The sequence below is a fragment of the Anguilla anguilla genome, chromosome 9 (assembly GCF_013347855.1).
Source record: "Anguilla anguilla isolate fAngAng1 chromosome 9, fAngAng1.pri, whole genome shotgun sequence".
NCBI lineage: Eukaryota > Metazoa > Chordata > Actinopteri > Anguilliformes > Anguillidae > Anguilla > Anguilla anguilla.
In genome coordinates, this window is record NC_049209.1 from 9,780,969 (window position 1) to 9,798,529 (window position 17,561).

Sequence of the window (17,561 nt, forward strand, 5' to 3'; positions counted from 1 at the left end):
CACATGATTTTTCTTTTGATTCGTCTCAGCATTCTGCTGCACGTGTTTATTCATATGGTGATTATAAACACAATCATGCCCCTTCTCTCTGAGGTATAAGAATGGGCTGACAGTTGAATAATATGATGTCAGGATTTCTCATAACTTCAAGCGAGCTCTCATCCTTTCCATTATGTAATCCTGCCTTATGCTTCTTATTATTCTAATGCTATTTCACTGTTAGAAAGACTCTAACATAACCTTTGTGGTTTTGTATCCTTTCCTTCTGTCTCTGTAACGTCTCATTTTGCCCTTGTTTGTATGGACAGGTTTTGCTTCCTCTGACCAAGATGTTGAGAGAGGAAGAGCCTACCGATCCTGATTCTCTTCTTTTATGTTAGTGTCAAATGGAAGGTCCTGAGCCTTTGGTCTGGATGGTAGGTCTGCACCATTTAAAGAAGCTCCCAAACAATTATGAAGGGATGTCCAATGGCTGCAGTGTTATTTGGTTTACTTGCAGTTGCAGCGCCTGTTTATGGTTGTGAAAATGACAGACTCTTTTACAATAGTTTTTCTGAATGTGCGTCTTTAACCTCCCACGTATCTGTGGTGCTCATTGGTTCTCACCGAAAGAATCCTGAGCTGCAAAACTGATATAAAGCTTGACATTGTCCACTTGCCTCGTCAGAACAGCCGACGGTACGCAGAAGAAGGAACCCAACAGATCATAAGGGGGGGGCTGTGCCAAACAGAAAAGTTCAATTACAGTCTGACTTGGTGAAACTGCGGTAGGCCTGTATTGAATGCGCTCGGGATTTAATAGAAATGGAATACGCGTTTACTCTGGCAGAAGATAAAAGGGGAGCACTTTGTTCTGAAATACAAATCTAGCGGCTCCTAAGGTATGTGTCCCGTAATATTTAAAAGGTAGCCTACCATTCAAAGTTTTCGCACCTACGCTACGCGGAATGCTGTGAGAAACTGCCGCTCTGCACAGTAGCCTAGTGCATAACGCATGCCTATATAAAACAGCATCTTTATAATATTTATTCAAGGGTTACAAATTGTTGAACGCCGACTCGAATAATTCGCAATGTGTAGAAATAAATACAAGACTGCTATCACCACGGATGCGCTGACACCTTACACCGAGGTGCAGGTGGGCAACAGTGAAAGTGAAGATATATACCAGGACACTTTTCCTAATGTTGTTTCTTGCACTTACATTTTGAGACCGCGAATTATGCGTAGGCTACGTAGAGTAGCTCTTGAGTCACAAGAGTAACTTAGCCTACCTAAAACGAGGATAAACCGATTAGTTACTCATGGTCATAGAAAGGTAGACATCCTTGATATGGTATTTTATTTACTCTTTGAACTGTGGACAGGCTATGCCTGAGCCATGTGTATAACGTTAGACCTTTTTTTTTTTTGAAAGCAGGGCAATAAGTCTACACGCATAGGTCACGCTTGTCAAATTGAATGTTTGGTAATTAAAAAAGAAATGCGTAAAGAAATGTATGCCATAGCTACAATATAAAAGAATAGAATGCAAAAGGGAATGAAAGTGGGAAAAACAAATTTCATACTAAATGTCACGGGCTGTTTGTGTGAAATTACTCCAACCCACTTTAACTAGTCATCAGGCACTAGGATAGTATAGTATTAGGATAGGACCTTTGGAAAGAAAAAGCTCTGGTTGTCATTTCGCCTGTGTTTTTGGAGTAGTGAATTTTCCGTTTTATAGTCTTTAAGGGTCCAGTTTTCCTGAAACGGCCAGCAGCCGAGCTGTGCCGTTACATGGCTAAGCAGTCTTCAGATGCCACAACCACGTAACATACTGACTTATAGTGTGTACATGTATGACAATAAACTCTTAAGTTGAATAATAAAATGATGTCAAATGAGTGAAGAGCAGTCCTTTCATGCTTATTTTATTTATAGAAGTAAGAACAATTTAAATAAACTAATTAGACCAAGACAAAAAGAAGTTCAGTTAAGAAACGCTCCTGTCAAGCTTCGAACAGGAGAAAAATATACACTAGTTTTTGTAGAATCTTTATTGTAGAAAAACAAAAACCCTTGTTTGAAATCCTTACATTTATACTTACGAGAGCTATTACTTGGTAATTTAACAACTGGTTATTTATCAAAAAGGCCTAGACTGAAATATTTGTAATTTCTATCTGTATGTATTGAAAAAACACAGGGCCAAGTAACATGAAACACTGGGATGCATAGCTTTGGAACAGAGCTTGTTTAATTTGTGTGAGCCAAGAAAGCCAATTTTGTTTGTTATATTGGCCTCATTTTGATATCAATACATTTAATGCCAATCAAGCCATTTGTTAAGATGGGTCCAAATGATTACATTTTATATGTGCTATGCAGTGTGTGTTGTTGAGTTGCCTTTTTGACAGAGTTTTTTCAGGATTTTGCCCTTCTGCACTGAACTGCACTGAACCCTTATGCTGTCAATCCTGAAACTGTGAAAACAATCACGTCATTCAAGGAAGTTTGACTCAGTCCTAGAAGGAGGGTGGGAGGGGGGGCAGTGATGGATTTCCCATGCTACCATTAGCCCTAGCACACTGACCATCTCTGTCCTGTCTGCTCCACAACTCAACTTTTGACAGAGGTCATGGCTCCTTGCCTGTGCTTATTGCCATTGTCATAGACAGCCCTGTGAGAAAGGGTTCAGTTGAGTCCGAATCCACCCAGTCTCTGTCAGCATCAGTTTGACAGCACAAAATTGAGTGCAATTCAGGCAAAAAGCACTCCAGCCAGTTATGCTGTGCCTTAAAACCTTGGCCACATGGCTTTTATGATCATTCCATGACCAACTCAGGTTGTGACAAAGGCCATACACCTGGGGCCTCATTTATAACAGTGTTCTTGTTAAAATTAATCTTAAAATTTATTTCCAACTTGTGATAATGCTATAAAAATAAATGCGACCTGAAGTAACTAAAACTTAGTTTAGGAACTTTAAAGTTGCTAAAGTAAAACATCTGTCTACTTAAATTGATGCCATAAATTGTTTGTCAATTAAATGTTATCCTTAAAGCATCAAAACAGCACCCTCACACATACACTGACTTCACATAACCATCAGGGAATTAACTTTAATCTAGTATAAACTCTATGTTATGATATAATCATATCCATGTCAAAGCAAGATATACTATACTATACTTCTACTTAGTTGTGGCTTTCTGCATATGCAGTAGAGTGAAGCTGAGAGGGGAGAGCTTGGGGTAGATTCATAGTGAGAGGGAGGTGTCTGGGGTAGACTGGCGATGAAAGAGAGCTGCAGGACCCAAAGGTAACCAAGCGATGTCTGATAATATTGTCCACAGTGTGAAATGTGGAATGTCATGTGGAATGCCCACTGGGACTCTTCCTGTTTGGTTTTGATGAGTGCGGGACTGCGGGGTATATGTGGTAGATGAATGGAGTAATATCATTAGCACTGCAGTCAAGGAGATGAAAGGAACAGGCCCCAGCCTTCTTCGTGTCTCTCCTCATTGTGTCTAATCACTGGGATCTTTTGGCCAAGCAACTCTTGTCTGTTAAAAATTATGGTGAATGCCCGGCAGGCTGAACTCCACAGATGTTCTAGCACTGGACATTCATCCCATTTATACACTAGCAAACTTGTGACTGCTGAGTTCTCCTACCCCCTCAGTTCCCCCAAGGCTCCAGGGAGAACAATGATCATCTCATGACTCTCATCAGTGCAGTAATCCTCTGACATGCTTGCTACCCAAGGGCAGGCCAGCGTGCACTTGTGTAATGGAGCAATGGGCATTCATCAAGGACTTCAAACTCTTGTGGACCAATACAGAAAGAGAATCAAAGAGTTAGGGTTGCACATCTAATGAAGAAGGAGGAACAGAGAACACTGCTGTTCTTCTGTCATAGTTCTATGAATCCTGATGATAAAATTAAACAATCTGCTTCTGTATCATGCCAAGTAGACAGTGAGGACCCTTTAAAGCAAATATTAAAAGGATAAAACCAATGTGGGAGAACTTTTTATGGTTTAAAGCTACAAAACACGTGACCTTCAGACCAGGCTAATTTTTAACAGAAATGTTACAATACTCAAAGTTGCATAAATGCTCAGAACTTGCATAAAATTACCCCAACCAACTTGATGTCCAAAATGGACAAAGTCACAGCTACCTGATACTCTACAATCACTACAGCATGTATTAAAGGACATTTTTCATTAGTCTGAAATAGGGTCTTTGACAGTAAGTTATCAGTTTTATGCAACTGATGGAGAGACTATTGAGCAAATAAAATCAACACCTTGGCTACATTACACACTGAATAATTTGCACTCATAACTGACTGCATCATGAGGGAATAGCTCAGATCTCTTTTTCAAACCGAATCAATGTGGAAACACTAACCTGTACAACACCTGTTTGTGTGTGCTCACAGGTGAGTACAAAGGTGTGTCCAGACTGCCAGCAACCCTTCTCTACAAATCTCTCTTCATGCTCAGCTGGAGGATGAAGGCTGTGGTGTTGCTGGTGTTCCTGGGGACCAGTGCAGAGACCACACCCTTTGGGTGGGGTACCACAGTACAGAGCCCCAGCGAGGAACAGGCCAGCCAGGGGGGTGAGTGGGTGGTCCAAGCAGCAAACCAGTCTTCTCACCCAGCCCTTCCAGCCAGATCTGTACCTCCACAGGCACTCTTCCCACCCATGTGCATCAAGCCTACTGAGATCAAGCAGGCCTTCAAGTACGTCAACACGGTGGTGTCCTGTGTGATCTTCATAGTGGGCATCATTGGTAACTCAACCTTGCTGCGTATCATCTATAAGAACAAGTGCATGAGGAACAGTCCCAACGTGCTGATAGCCAGCCTGGCCCTGGGGGACCTGCTGTACATCCTCTTTGCCATCCCCATCAATGTCGTCAAGGTGAGCCCATATCCAGTGCAGGGGTTGGCTGCAGCTGAGGCACACACAGTGCAACAGAGTGGAGTGTGTGTGGTCCTAGGGACTGTTGTGTGCACTTTACAAACTATGTGTGGATGTATAGCAGTTTCACAAGCTGCAAGGGAATGCCAACAGCTGGCAAAAAATACACATTCAAAACTAACATTTCCTTTAAGTTATGTTTCTGGTGTAACCATGGCAAAAAGCAGTGAGAGCAAAGCTAAGCTAAAAATAGATGCCAATTGGAAGAAGATGATAGATTTGTAGAGCTGCACCAGGAGCATGAGGGTTAATTTGGCCATAAACAGCTGCAATATTACTAGTATTACTAGAAACTGCCACAGTACTATTAACAGCTTAAGGAAAGAAATATCTCGGCAGCTTGATAGCTGAGATGGGCACTCGAGTTGGCGATTCATACTCGAGTTATACTTAAATCACTCACGGACTTCAGACTCAAACTGAAACTCACCCTTAAATGACTTTAGACTTGACTTGGACTCGCCAATAATGATTTGTGAACACTAAGAGTCTTTAAAGATAGATGGCTATTTGTGAAAACCACATGAAAAATAGTTTTCTTTGATTTTCATAAACCCTACACCAGAGCTGTTGCTATAATAAATGGATTTCTGATTGCCTCATTTCCTGAATAATGTAAGAAAAAACAAGTAGGCTAATCAACCATTCCTCAGGACTGTACAAGAGTCTTCAGCTAGTTGGTGCACACCTGCAGAGTATCCAGTGTTCATTTCATACTACCAATAAAGTCACACTTCAACCTTGTCCAGGTTCATACCCATCTTTACTGGATCACTGCTATTTTTCTGGCCCAAATTCTTGGGTTAAACGTGCTGGTCCTGCACATCCCCGAATCTCCAGTCCCATTTATCTTGATGACAGAGCCCCATCCTCTGCAGTAATAAAGCCACAGGGACAAAAATTAGTGTATCCGTTTGGTAAACAGCTAGGCCTACAAACTTCACTTGATATCTCTGTGGCTGTTCAAGCTCCACAAAGCAGCAGGGGACAGACATGTGATGCAAAGAGCGACCAGATGTGGACATCCTCACAGAGCTGCACAACCATGCTTGCATAGAGTTATAAATCTTAACATTTCAAAGGATATACTGCCACATAAATTCACTGACGAGTAACTAAGACAGGGGATAGGAAAACAATTTGTAATATATTGAATCTGGCTTTTATTTATTCAGGTATATTATTCACCAAAATGTTTAAGACATATCTATCCATTAGTGTACAGCACAACCCTGATTCTAAACACTGCTGGGTAACCTATCCAAAAACTACAAAAGTTCTCAGTGTCCTTGGGGACCCAGTTGGTCTTACACAGCCTCTGTAAAGTAGCCTGTATAGAAAGTGTCACTGCACGCAGCTTTAAATTCAAAACTAAATCTTTTATTTAGGTAGGAAACTGTATTAGAACCGAAACAGGTCTGTGAGAGTCTATGAGATCAGGAGCACCCCAACCAGGCCTAATGTAGTCCACATTCTAGTGGTTTGAAACCCATACGTCTATACTCCCTCTAAATACATTGTGCTGTTATTCGTTTATTAGAATCTGTTTTATTGGTTGTAAAATTATACAAATTTTTGCATGCAACAAAGATATATGTAAATATAGACTCCTCATCCTGACTATTAATGTGCTTGGCTTGAAAACGCTAGCATTGCTCTGATCCCCAATTTCTGTTCAACCCAGCTGTGGGCACAGGACTGGCCATTTGGTGTGTACATCTGCAAACTGGTGCCCTTAATCCAGAAGGCCTCTGTGGGCATTACAGTGCTCAGCCTGTGTGCCCTCAGCATTGACCGGTAAGCAAAGAAACCAACATATTAAAAGGTGACTACTACCCCACAAGACTAGTGTCACAATAATTGGAATGTACTCACTGGACTTTATATATCATTATATATGCAAATCCATTTTAAGTATCACAGATACTTTTTGAATTCTCTCGAAGTGGGAGGAGAGGCACTGTTGGTGGTGTGTCAGTGAAGATCAAGCAGTGCAGTACAATTTTGATGCAGCACATTGCAATTTTGGTGGCAGTGCTGTCTGCGATTTGCCCCTACACTGCCAGCCTGCGTAGGCCAGGCTTATGGTGCAAGTCACAGCCCAGGATATGGAAAGTTGCTATAACTTTTGGGCTTTGCCAAGCAATGTTAGACATTCTACATTGAAGTCGGAATTGGACATACACGCCTCCGGGTTCGGTGAATTTAAAAAAAACCCCAAAAAAAACCATGTTTCACACTTGAGGTTGCCGATTTGTTCTGAGCTGCCATCCATTCCCCACTCCAGGTACCGTGCTGTGATGTCATGGAGTCGAGTGAAAGGCACTGGTATTCCCCTGAGGAAGGCAGTAGAGGTGACTGTGATCTGGACTTTGGCTGTGGCTCTGGCTGTACCTGAGGCCCTGGCTTTCGACATGATAGAGATGTCCTACCACGGGAGCAAGCTGCGCATCTGTCTGCTGCACCCCCACCAGAGCACACCCTTTATGAAGGTACAAGCCCAATCTGCACCCTCCCCAAATAGCAAGAAATTAGCACAAACCAGAGTTGTGTGGGTGCATCATGTCCGTGCACAAATGACCTCAATTAAGATTTACAAAGGTTGCCTTTAAAATCTCTGTCGAGGCTGAGTCTGGATAAAACAAATCAGATCTATTTCTGGATTATGCTCACAAGGCAGACGATCTCTAATTTCTTCACATCATGCAATTCAACAGGGCAGACTTGTGTCTGTAAACATGCTTAAACAATCTTGAAAATGTTTGAAGATTACGTCAACAAAAATAAAAAATGAATTGAGACTTTTTACAAGCTCAAGGGAAGCAGAGGTCAAGGAAATAATGGCTAAGAGTAACATAATTACACTTGTTTCAACATTTCAACAGACTCGGTGCTTCTATCTTGGCAAAGGGAGGGTCCACAAAGTTCAAAGCAAAATTTTTGTTTTTAGAATAATAATGATTTTGCGTTATTATTCATTATCTGCACAATGATATCACAATAAGATAATATAATTGTATTATTTTGTAGAACATATATAACATTTGATAAACATTTAAGTGAATTTTATCCAGTATTTTAGTTCATATTAATTAAGATGCCAATAATTCTGGAAAATTAATTTTCTCCTCAGTTTTGCCTCCTGGTTAAATGTGTTCATTGCATACAGAGTGATTCCCCTGTGAAAGCTGGACGCTGCTCCATGTCTCATTGTAGTTTTACCAGAGTGCGAAGGACTGGTGGCTGTTGGGGTTCTATTTCTGCCTGCCCCTGGCATGCACGGGTGTCTTCTATACCCTGATGTCCTGTAAGATGCTGAACCACACTAAAGGGATGCGCATGGCCCTCAATGACCACATGAAGCAGGTAACCCTCCTCTCTAGTGCACATAGTGAAGCTGAGCAGTCTGTTTTGAACTTCTGATGAGAATTATATAAAATTTTCCATGATAAACTAGTAAACCCATAGAAGCTTCTCAAAGGAGAAAATATAGCCTTAAGCTACACTCCGGAAGATTAAAGAGTAGTGGTACGTTTAGAGATGCTCATGTTTTTAACTACAGCCAGCAGCCATATCCGCATGTATCCTTCTGCTGAATGGCAGATGCCAAGCAAGTGTGGACTTGGTGAGGCTACTAGTTCTGCTAGTGGTTTTAGGAGTGTAGCACAGTGGGTAAGGAACTGGACTTATAACCGAAAGGTCGCAGGTTCAATTCCCGGGTAGGACACTGCCGTTGTACCCTTGAGCAAGGTACTTAACCGAAATTGCTTCAGTATATATCCAGCTGTATAAATGGATACAATGTAAAATGCTGTGTAAAAAAGTTGTGTAAGTCGCTCTGGATAAGAGCGTCTGCTAAATGCCTGTAATGTAATGTAATGTAGTGGAACATTAGAAAAGAGATCAAGTCTCAATGGGTGTTCCTTGGCTAAAACGTGGTACTGTTAACGAATAAATTAGGGGGTGGACTTTCCTGTGACCAAATACACCCCAATACCCCGGTACACTGAGGAGACACTGTGCTGTAGTTGCAAAGTATTGTGGGAGTTCCCAGTGCCCTGGCATAAGTCCTCAATCTGTCTCCTAATTTTCCCCAGTTTAGATTGCTTGTTAATTCCTTCCCTCTTCACCTCAGCTGAACTGCGGCAAGGGTTTTGTTACAAAATGGCAGACGTGCATCAGCCAGGTGGCGGCTACACATTATTTCACACTCCTTCACTGTTAAACATTCTGAGATCATGAAATGAAAGGTTAAGACGATATTAAGTAATAAAGTTGACAGAGTGGTTAACCCTCCACACCATTTGGTAACCCCCTCCATTATAGGCACAAAAACGTGCATGTGATAAATGGTTTTGATATACACACAGGCAATGTCAAGGAAATTGTGTATTCAAAAAATGAAAGGGGAATTTTCTTTGTGAAATTTAAAGAGTTCTCAATTGTCAAAGCAGAAGCCAGGTCACAGAGAAAAGCACTGTTCATCTTAGAAGTCCTTAAAAATAAGGGTTAAACATTACCCATTGGAAGAGGCTTTGGCTGCAAAAACACCAGATGTCTCTCAGATAAGGACATTCTTTTCAACAAATTTGTAAACAGTGTTTAAACGCAACAAAATATTTTAACAGCAGTTCCCATTTAGGATCACTGACTATTTTACAGGAAGTCAACAAAGATCCAAAAGGTTGCCAAGACAGACTCAAGACTCCATAGCGGGGTTGAGTCATGAGAAGATCTGATAAGATCAATGTTTGGTTCAGTGTTTGAAGTCTTGGCAGCTTTTTTCATGAACATATAATTAAGAGCTTCATGATGAAGCAAACACTAAGAACGCTCTGGAATTACCCAGAAAATAAAAAAAACTAGACAATCTTAAGCTGGTTTCTGCTTTAACGTCTGATTTCCTTTCTTTTAACCAGCGTAGAGAGGTGGCCAAAAGTGTATTTTGCCTGGTGGTGATCTTTGCCCTATGCTGGCTGCCACTTCACCTCAGTCGCATCTTGAAGAAGACCATATATGACCAGAATGACCCCAACCGATGTGAGCTACTCAGGTGAGGCTAGAGCGTTTCTGGGATTCTCCCTCTTTTGCATAGCACCCGCATCCCAGAAGACCTGCTCTGACTGCCGTAACTGTGTGTCAGTAACCTGTTCTCTCTCACCCAACTGTTTCTCGTGTCTCCATGACCTCTCCCTGCCAAACTCCACATCAGTTTTCTGCTGGTCATGGATTACATCGGTATCAACATGGCCTCCCTCAACTCCTGCATCAATCCTGTGGCACTCTACTTTGTTAGCAAGAAATTCAAGAATTGTTTCCAGGTAACAATATGGTTTCAATTGTCTAGAAAAAGTCAAATACATAAGAACTTCCTTACCTTTAACAGTCAGCTCATACCAAATGCCCCGACCTCTCAAATCATAGCTTAAATTAAACCCTTAAACTATCATCCATATACTGTATGTACTATGATGACCCAGGAGCTGAAAGGGTCTAATATGTCCTGATAATCTTTACCACACAGTAAACAACATTTTGTTATTGTGCATTTCATGTAACAGTATGGTATTTATCTTAATGTCTCCTAGTTGTGAGCTCATATCACTTGTGTCTGCTGAATTTAAACTTTTTGCCTCCCGGCCTAGTCCTGCTTGTGCTGCTGGTGTCAGAGATCTGCGAGGAACATCATTAATGCTGATGAGAGGGCCTCAGGGATCTGCTGGAAAGGCTACTGCTATGAGAACAGCCTGGACCGACAAGCTCTCACTCCAGCCAGAAGTACAGCTCTTCCTAAGCCAGACACCACTGAGAGCTAGAGGGGATGACTGACACACAGCTAAGCTCACCCATAACACAGCCCTGCTTTTCCACAATCAGCGGTGTGGACAGGCTTGTGGACACAGACGTTTTCATCGCAGGCCCTTGTGAGGAAATGCAACTCACCATAGGATTCCCTCCATCCCATGATTCCCAGTGGACCTCATTCTTTGGAAATTGGGGGCAGAGGTTACTACACTACTTAGCGCATAAAATCTTAACCTTATTGAGGTTAAGAAATGAACTATAGGAAATGAACAATAAGGATTGTTTTACCCAATAAGGCTCCCCCTTGTCATGAGACTGTAACTAATAAACCACTTGGCTTTTTTGTGATAAGCTGTTATCAGCACCTGTGAATCTTGTCTTTAAGTGAAAGAGAACAGAAACATGATGAAATTGGAACACAAAGCTCAGCTTTGACTGGACATTTCTCTGTACAAGCTCAAGGGATTACAGATTCATTACATTACATTACAGGCATTCAGCAGACGCTCTTATCCAGAGCGACGTACACAACTTTTACATAGCATTTACATTGCATCCATTTATACAGCTGGATATATATACTGAAGCAATGCAGGTTACGTACCTTGCTCAAGGGTACAATGGCAGTGTCCTACCCTGTTACCTTTAGGTCACCAGTTCCTTTATACTACACTGCCGCCACTAGATGCATTAATCTCTGCATTTACCTTCCCTATTGTATTAATATAAGCTTTATTTTTCCACCAATTATTTTAACTGTAAACCACAAATGACCAATTTTTCAGCTTCAGCTTAATTAAGAAATCATTACATCCTGGCAGAAAGCTAATTAAAACAAATGCTTTCTTAGACATCTCAAACAATGAAATTCTTGATAATGAACCAAACTGAGAAACTCACACCAGCCAGTAACTAAACTTATTATCATGATGAACATTCAACCACTTTTAGTTCAAATCAGATTTTTTGTTTGCTCCAAACAAACTCCACAGCATAATACACATGGATTGTCAGCTAAAGAAGTCTATAAACTTTCAAAACTTCCAAAATAGCACAAACAGGATTTAATTACACTTCACTGTACTTGAGAGCATGTCAATTTATTTTATCAAGTGTGTATTTTATGTTATAATAGAAGGACAAGACATAAAACATTTGTTATTGTTGATTTGTATTTGCTGGAACTGTCAGACTGTTGATTTGCATGTATGGCGGTTTTGTCCAAAAGTCTGAAGAACAACATTCAGCTGTAGACAGCATATGAAAATGAAGCCCAGATATTGCGTAGTGTATTTTGTTTTCGTAAGTATTTTTACTCATAAAATGTATGTGAGACATTGCTTTTTATACAGTACTGTGTTGTAAGCAGGAAAAAAAACAAAACTATTTTATCATGTTTCAGCCTCCTGTGCTTTTGCTTGATTTGAAGAAAACTTTCTGCAATTTATGTACTTTAAGGGAATCGAGCAGAGGGGGAGTAAACAAAACTGAACTGTAATTGGATATATTCTGGATATTACGAGCCTTTCACTCCGGTCTGGCCTGCAGTTTTGACATAGGCATGCAACAAACAACGCACGGAGCCCCAAACACACAGACGTCTGCTAAAGGCTGGCTAAATTTAGCCAACATCATACGGGACGGAGCTGTCCTGAACATCCCTGTCCCACGGCCCCAGAGAGCAGAGTACCTGCCCTTTGCTCGGCACATTCAGTCAGTAGACCTGCTCACGGTTTCAACTACTCAAACTACCTTTGCAGGCAACGCTTCACAACAAAAGCATAAATGTATTATGCTAACCACATCTGTACATGCAGATGTTAATGTAAAGAAAAAAGAAAAGACACACATTTACCCAACCATGCACACTTACAGATGAAGCCTAAGGTTAACATAGTCCCAGACTACAAACGGGGATAAGACATGAAGAATTTAGAGAATTCTTAACAAATCAGGAAGAAAACCATTAATGACGGCTAGGAGAAAGAGGATAAAGAATATTAATTAATTAATTAATTGGATTAATTGGAGCAACTGCAAAGTCATTTCAGCAAGTCTTAAACCAAGGACTGTAGAACATGAACTCAAGGCAAAGATCAAGTTGGGTTACAAGTAGTGATAATGCAACTGATAATTAATTCTAAGAACGTCACGAAAGTTTGTATACATACATTTAAGTGTGTCTTTAGACTTAACAAATCCGACTGTACATGCAGCTACAGGCCAAGACACAGGGAGCATGCTAACCAATCACATGCTCCACACATGCTCCACAATTGATGTTACCTCTTGAACCTATCTGAAACTCCATGTCACTGCTCCTGGGCTCAGTCTGAAACACCCTGCCCCTAGACTCTCTGGTCTCGGTCTCTCGGTCTCTATCTCTCTCTCTTTCGGTCTCTCTCTCTCTCTCTCTCTCTTTCGGTTTCTCTCTCTCTCTCTCTGTCTCTCTCTCTCTCTATCGCTATCTCTCTCTCTCGGTACAACAAACGAAATAATAATATTGATATGTTTTCTTGAACTTGGTGTATTGGGAGTGCAGATACCTTCTTTCAAACTGAGCCTTTACCACACAGTGCTTCTGTACCTACATAACATACTGCTTTTTTCTCTCCTCAGCACAAAATAAAAGTAAATAATAAACATGTGGTTCCGCACATTTAAAAAATTGCAGAACCAGGACAACTGCACTTTAAAAAAAATGTAGTCACATTCAGGATTCACAACTGAGTTATACAGTATGGACAATGTTGTCTATTAAATGTCCAAAACACATCCAATAATGGGGTGTATTGAGCAGTTTAGTGTTATTTTACTATGTTCTTCTCAACCCACTACCTACTTAACTGGATACGCCTATGACTCACTGCCTCAGTTATAAATTACGCAAGTTTAAATGAATTTGGCATGGCATAAAAGTAAATGCTTGTCAGAATTTATTTTATTTCTGTTGGAAGGCCAGAGAATAGCATGTCTCCTTGCTGAACAGGAATGGCATATTAGCCTTCCAGATAGCAAACAACGCCTGGGCACCACAAAACTATTTAATGTGCAAAATTTAGATTGTAGACTTCAGTTCAAGGGACGGGCACTGCTGACACAGTAAGTAAAGAAAACTTTCAAGGCCCTCTAGGCTCCTCTATATGTCTGATCAAATCTCCCAGGGCAAAGATAACAAGGTCAGTTCCCCCAGGAGATCAGAGAATTGTATCTATCAGTGCTGACAGGTGCCAAGTGCAGGTGAAAGTAAACAGGCTCCTTGTAAGCATATCCCTGGAGCCGAACAGACCACACTGTCTCCAGTTAGCTGGAGAGAGAGAGAACATCCTGCCACTGAAGGGATGCCCGGGCATGTGGTATAGAAAGCCAGATCAGAAGCCTCCTATTGTCTGGGGGATGGAGAGGAGGGAGAGGGGTGTTGCCTGAGCAGAATGAGTAGTGACAGACAGTGCTCTCTTCACACTGAAGCCACATGACAAAATGTGAAATTGACTGCAGTGAAACCCACCGCAACAAACTTTAAGTGGCACTGAAAATGCTGAAGGAGAAGGTGAGTTGCATCTCAATCCCAGAGATGTTGTGCTACATATAATATTGGTACTCAGAATGAAAGAAGGGTAATCAAATGTATGTGAGAGTTCCACAAACAGTTAAACCGGGCTAAACTACTTACAGTCAACCTCAGAACATTTAAACAATTTCTAAATTACCTAAATTCCATTTGAAATAGTGGCACTCTTTTGGTGTTGTATAGCCTACAATATGACCACTAACCGTATTGCACAGTGTAAATGAAAGAAAATAGAACTATCTGGATGTTAAGCCTTGTCCATCCATTTCTCACTATTAAAAAGTCTGGACAGAACACTTTTTGAACAAATCACAACCCCGTACTGTAAACATGCCTGCAGAGGCAGCTGGAGCGGTGTGAAAGGGATGGGCTCCCATCTAACGTGCAGCATATATACAGGCATACCTGTGCCATACAGGAACATCTGCAGATGCTCCACAGTCTGCAGTCCTCCTGGACGAATAAAGAACAGACAAAGGCCTCACAATGCAGGCACATAACATGTGCATCTCTCTCTCATTCTTCTCTCCCTCACTCACACTCACACACACACACACACACACACACACACACAATATAATAGCAGACCAATGTCAACTGAAAAATCCCATCCTACAGGTAGTTAGCCTCAGTATACCGACAGGGACGAGATGCTTGGTCATTTCTGTGTTATTTGAGATACCCTACCGCAAGGTCTAGCTTTGAGGAAGTACCTCTGTGTGGTGCATGAAAAAGTGTTCTCTACTTTCTTTTCCCTCCTCAACCTACACCTACCTCCATCTGCACCCCCTCTGAAAATAACTACATAGCTTGTCCTACCCCCCTGCAGTCTGCCACATGGCTGCCCTACCCCCCTGTAGTCTGCCACACAGCCTGTCCTACTCCCCTGCAGTCTGCCACGCGGCCTGTCTTTCCCCCTTGCGGTCCCTCGCACGGAGGCATGCACTATCCTGCACAGTCCCTTGCATGACTACATGGTCAGCTGGTCAGTTGTGCAGAAATCCATGGGCACAGGGTCCCTGGCCACCCATGCTTCCTGACATTTGACCTCCATTCTACATGGCAGGAGGTTCTTACTGTGGGGACCCACAAAGTTAAAATGTTTCAGCAGCCAATAATTGAGTTCAATTAATCAAATGCAGAAACCCACCAAAAATCAGCAGATTGACAGCTCTGCTAAAAATTAAAGGCACCACCAATGAAGCATATTTTTCTGCCATTCCAGTGGCAGTAATTTCTTTGAGGACCTGCAAGGCTATGTGTAATATACCTGACCTCCATGAGCATAATTAGCACAGAGACACACTTATACCCCATCACATTGGAGCCACTGAGGATTACGGTAAATACTGTCTCTGGAATCCTTTCAAACAACTCAGTCCACTAAAATATACACTGAGTACAGCTTTGCAAACCTGACAGCATCAGACACTGAACAGGCTAACAGGTCCTCTGTCTTTCCATCTGCTTTGCAACAGTGCCTTCAGCAACATTCCACCCCAACCAAATGAGCTCCTACATCCACATTAAAATGCACACAATAGCAATTTTCTGTTAATAAAGTCCATGAATATACCCTTCCGTTGCCATATAATGTGACAAATATCTACATGGAGCCTCAATTACAAGTTTTTAGGAGAAAGCTAGAATTTTCAAGGGCAGCATGGTGGGGCAGTGGGTAGCACTGGGTTTGAATCCGGCCTGGGCCTTTCAGTGTAGAGTTTGCATGTTCTCCCCGTGTTTGCGTGGGTTTTCTCCAGGTAATCCGTGTAACTCCCACAGTCAAAAGACATGCAGGTAGGTTAATTGGATACTCTAAATTGACCGTAGGCATGAGTGTGTGAGTCTATGGTGTGTGTACCCTGCGATAGATTGGCGGCCTGTCCAGGATGTATTCCTGCCTCTCGCCCAATGCATGCTGGGATAGGCTCCAGCACACCCTGTGACCCTGCCCAGGATAAGTGGGTATAGATAATGGATAGATGGATGGATGGATAGAATTTGCAAAATAAGGTTGGTTAAAGTAGGATAATCTTTACCAAATCGAAACACAAAACCCATGCAGCAGAACAAAGTGGTAAACCGAGCACAAAAAAGTAACCAGAATGGGACAATACACTGAAGTTGAGAACATCTGACTTGTGGCAGCAATGGCCTTGTGCGAAACAGAAGGAACACAACCGTCTGTCCATGCCTGCAGTACTCAGATCTGCTCTCCAGAAGCACAAAATCAGAAAAGCAGCAGTCAACCTGATCAACAAAACACTGCAGCAGTTGCAACAGCAGTCAAACAGGCTGCTGTTATCTCGCAGTGTGGGCCAGTCGATGGCATAAAACAAGCAGTTCAAGACGATTTTCATGAGTTTCTCTGAATATTTATAAACCATGGCTGATCAAACTTGCATATGAAGATGACAAAAATACCCCCCCCCCCCCCCACCAAAAAAAATAAAAAAGAACATTTTAACTCATTTTAACTTAATATCCCAACATTCCATCAGAAGTACTTCTTTAGAAGTACTTCTGGTGGAAGACACCATTGATTAAGTGTCACAGATTAGCAATGCTTCAATGCAAAGATGTTTGTTGAAGTATTTGTCCAAGTAGATTTGTCTCCTCAGGTTTGCTTGTTTGTGTCTACAATCATGGAAAGACCAAAGTCTTTCCATGTTCTTGAATAACTCTCAACCATCCTTATATCAGAGATGGCTGGATGAGGGATTACCACCAATCCCAGGGTACAGCTAAGAATGTGTCACTGTCTCAGACAGAGACTGGAGAGGTTAGACCGGAGGCCATGTAAACAGAGTGTCTGATAGGCAACCCCCTCCCTAATCTGCTCCTCAAACCAATTCATTCTGGATTTAGAAGTCCTGTTTTATTTCTGCATTTTGAAACAAAGCCATGCACAATATGATATACCATGACAAGGCTTCAAATAATCAAATTTGAAAAAAGCAGTTCATCTTTTGAAAAGTTTGGGTGTGTGACACCAGAAGTGTCTCTGTTTGTCTTTCATGGCTTCAAAACTTCCAAGAACTATACATATGTTCCTCAAATTCAGACTTTAAATTAATTTGAATCACTGATTAATAATGGATAGCTAAAATCACAGTAGCTTTACTTTATGCAATTTTTGATTTAAGAAAAAAATAAAATGAAAAAAGAAACGGTATGTCTTGTTACTGAACTGACATACGAGTTTGTTA

The 17,561-nt window shown here is 41.5% G+C and overlaps 1 pseudogene; it reads left to right on the forward strand.

Moving 5' to 3' along the window:
* The first annotated feature begins 588 nt into the window (after nucleotides 1-588).
* LOC118234891 lies at nucleotides 589-12,177 on the forward strand (annotated as a pseudogene).
* The last annotated feature ends 5,384 nt before the right edge of the window (nucleotides 12,178-17,561 follow it).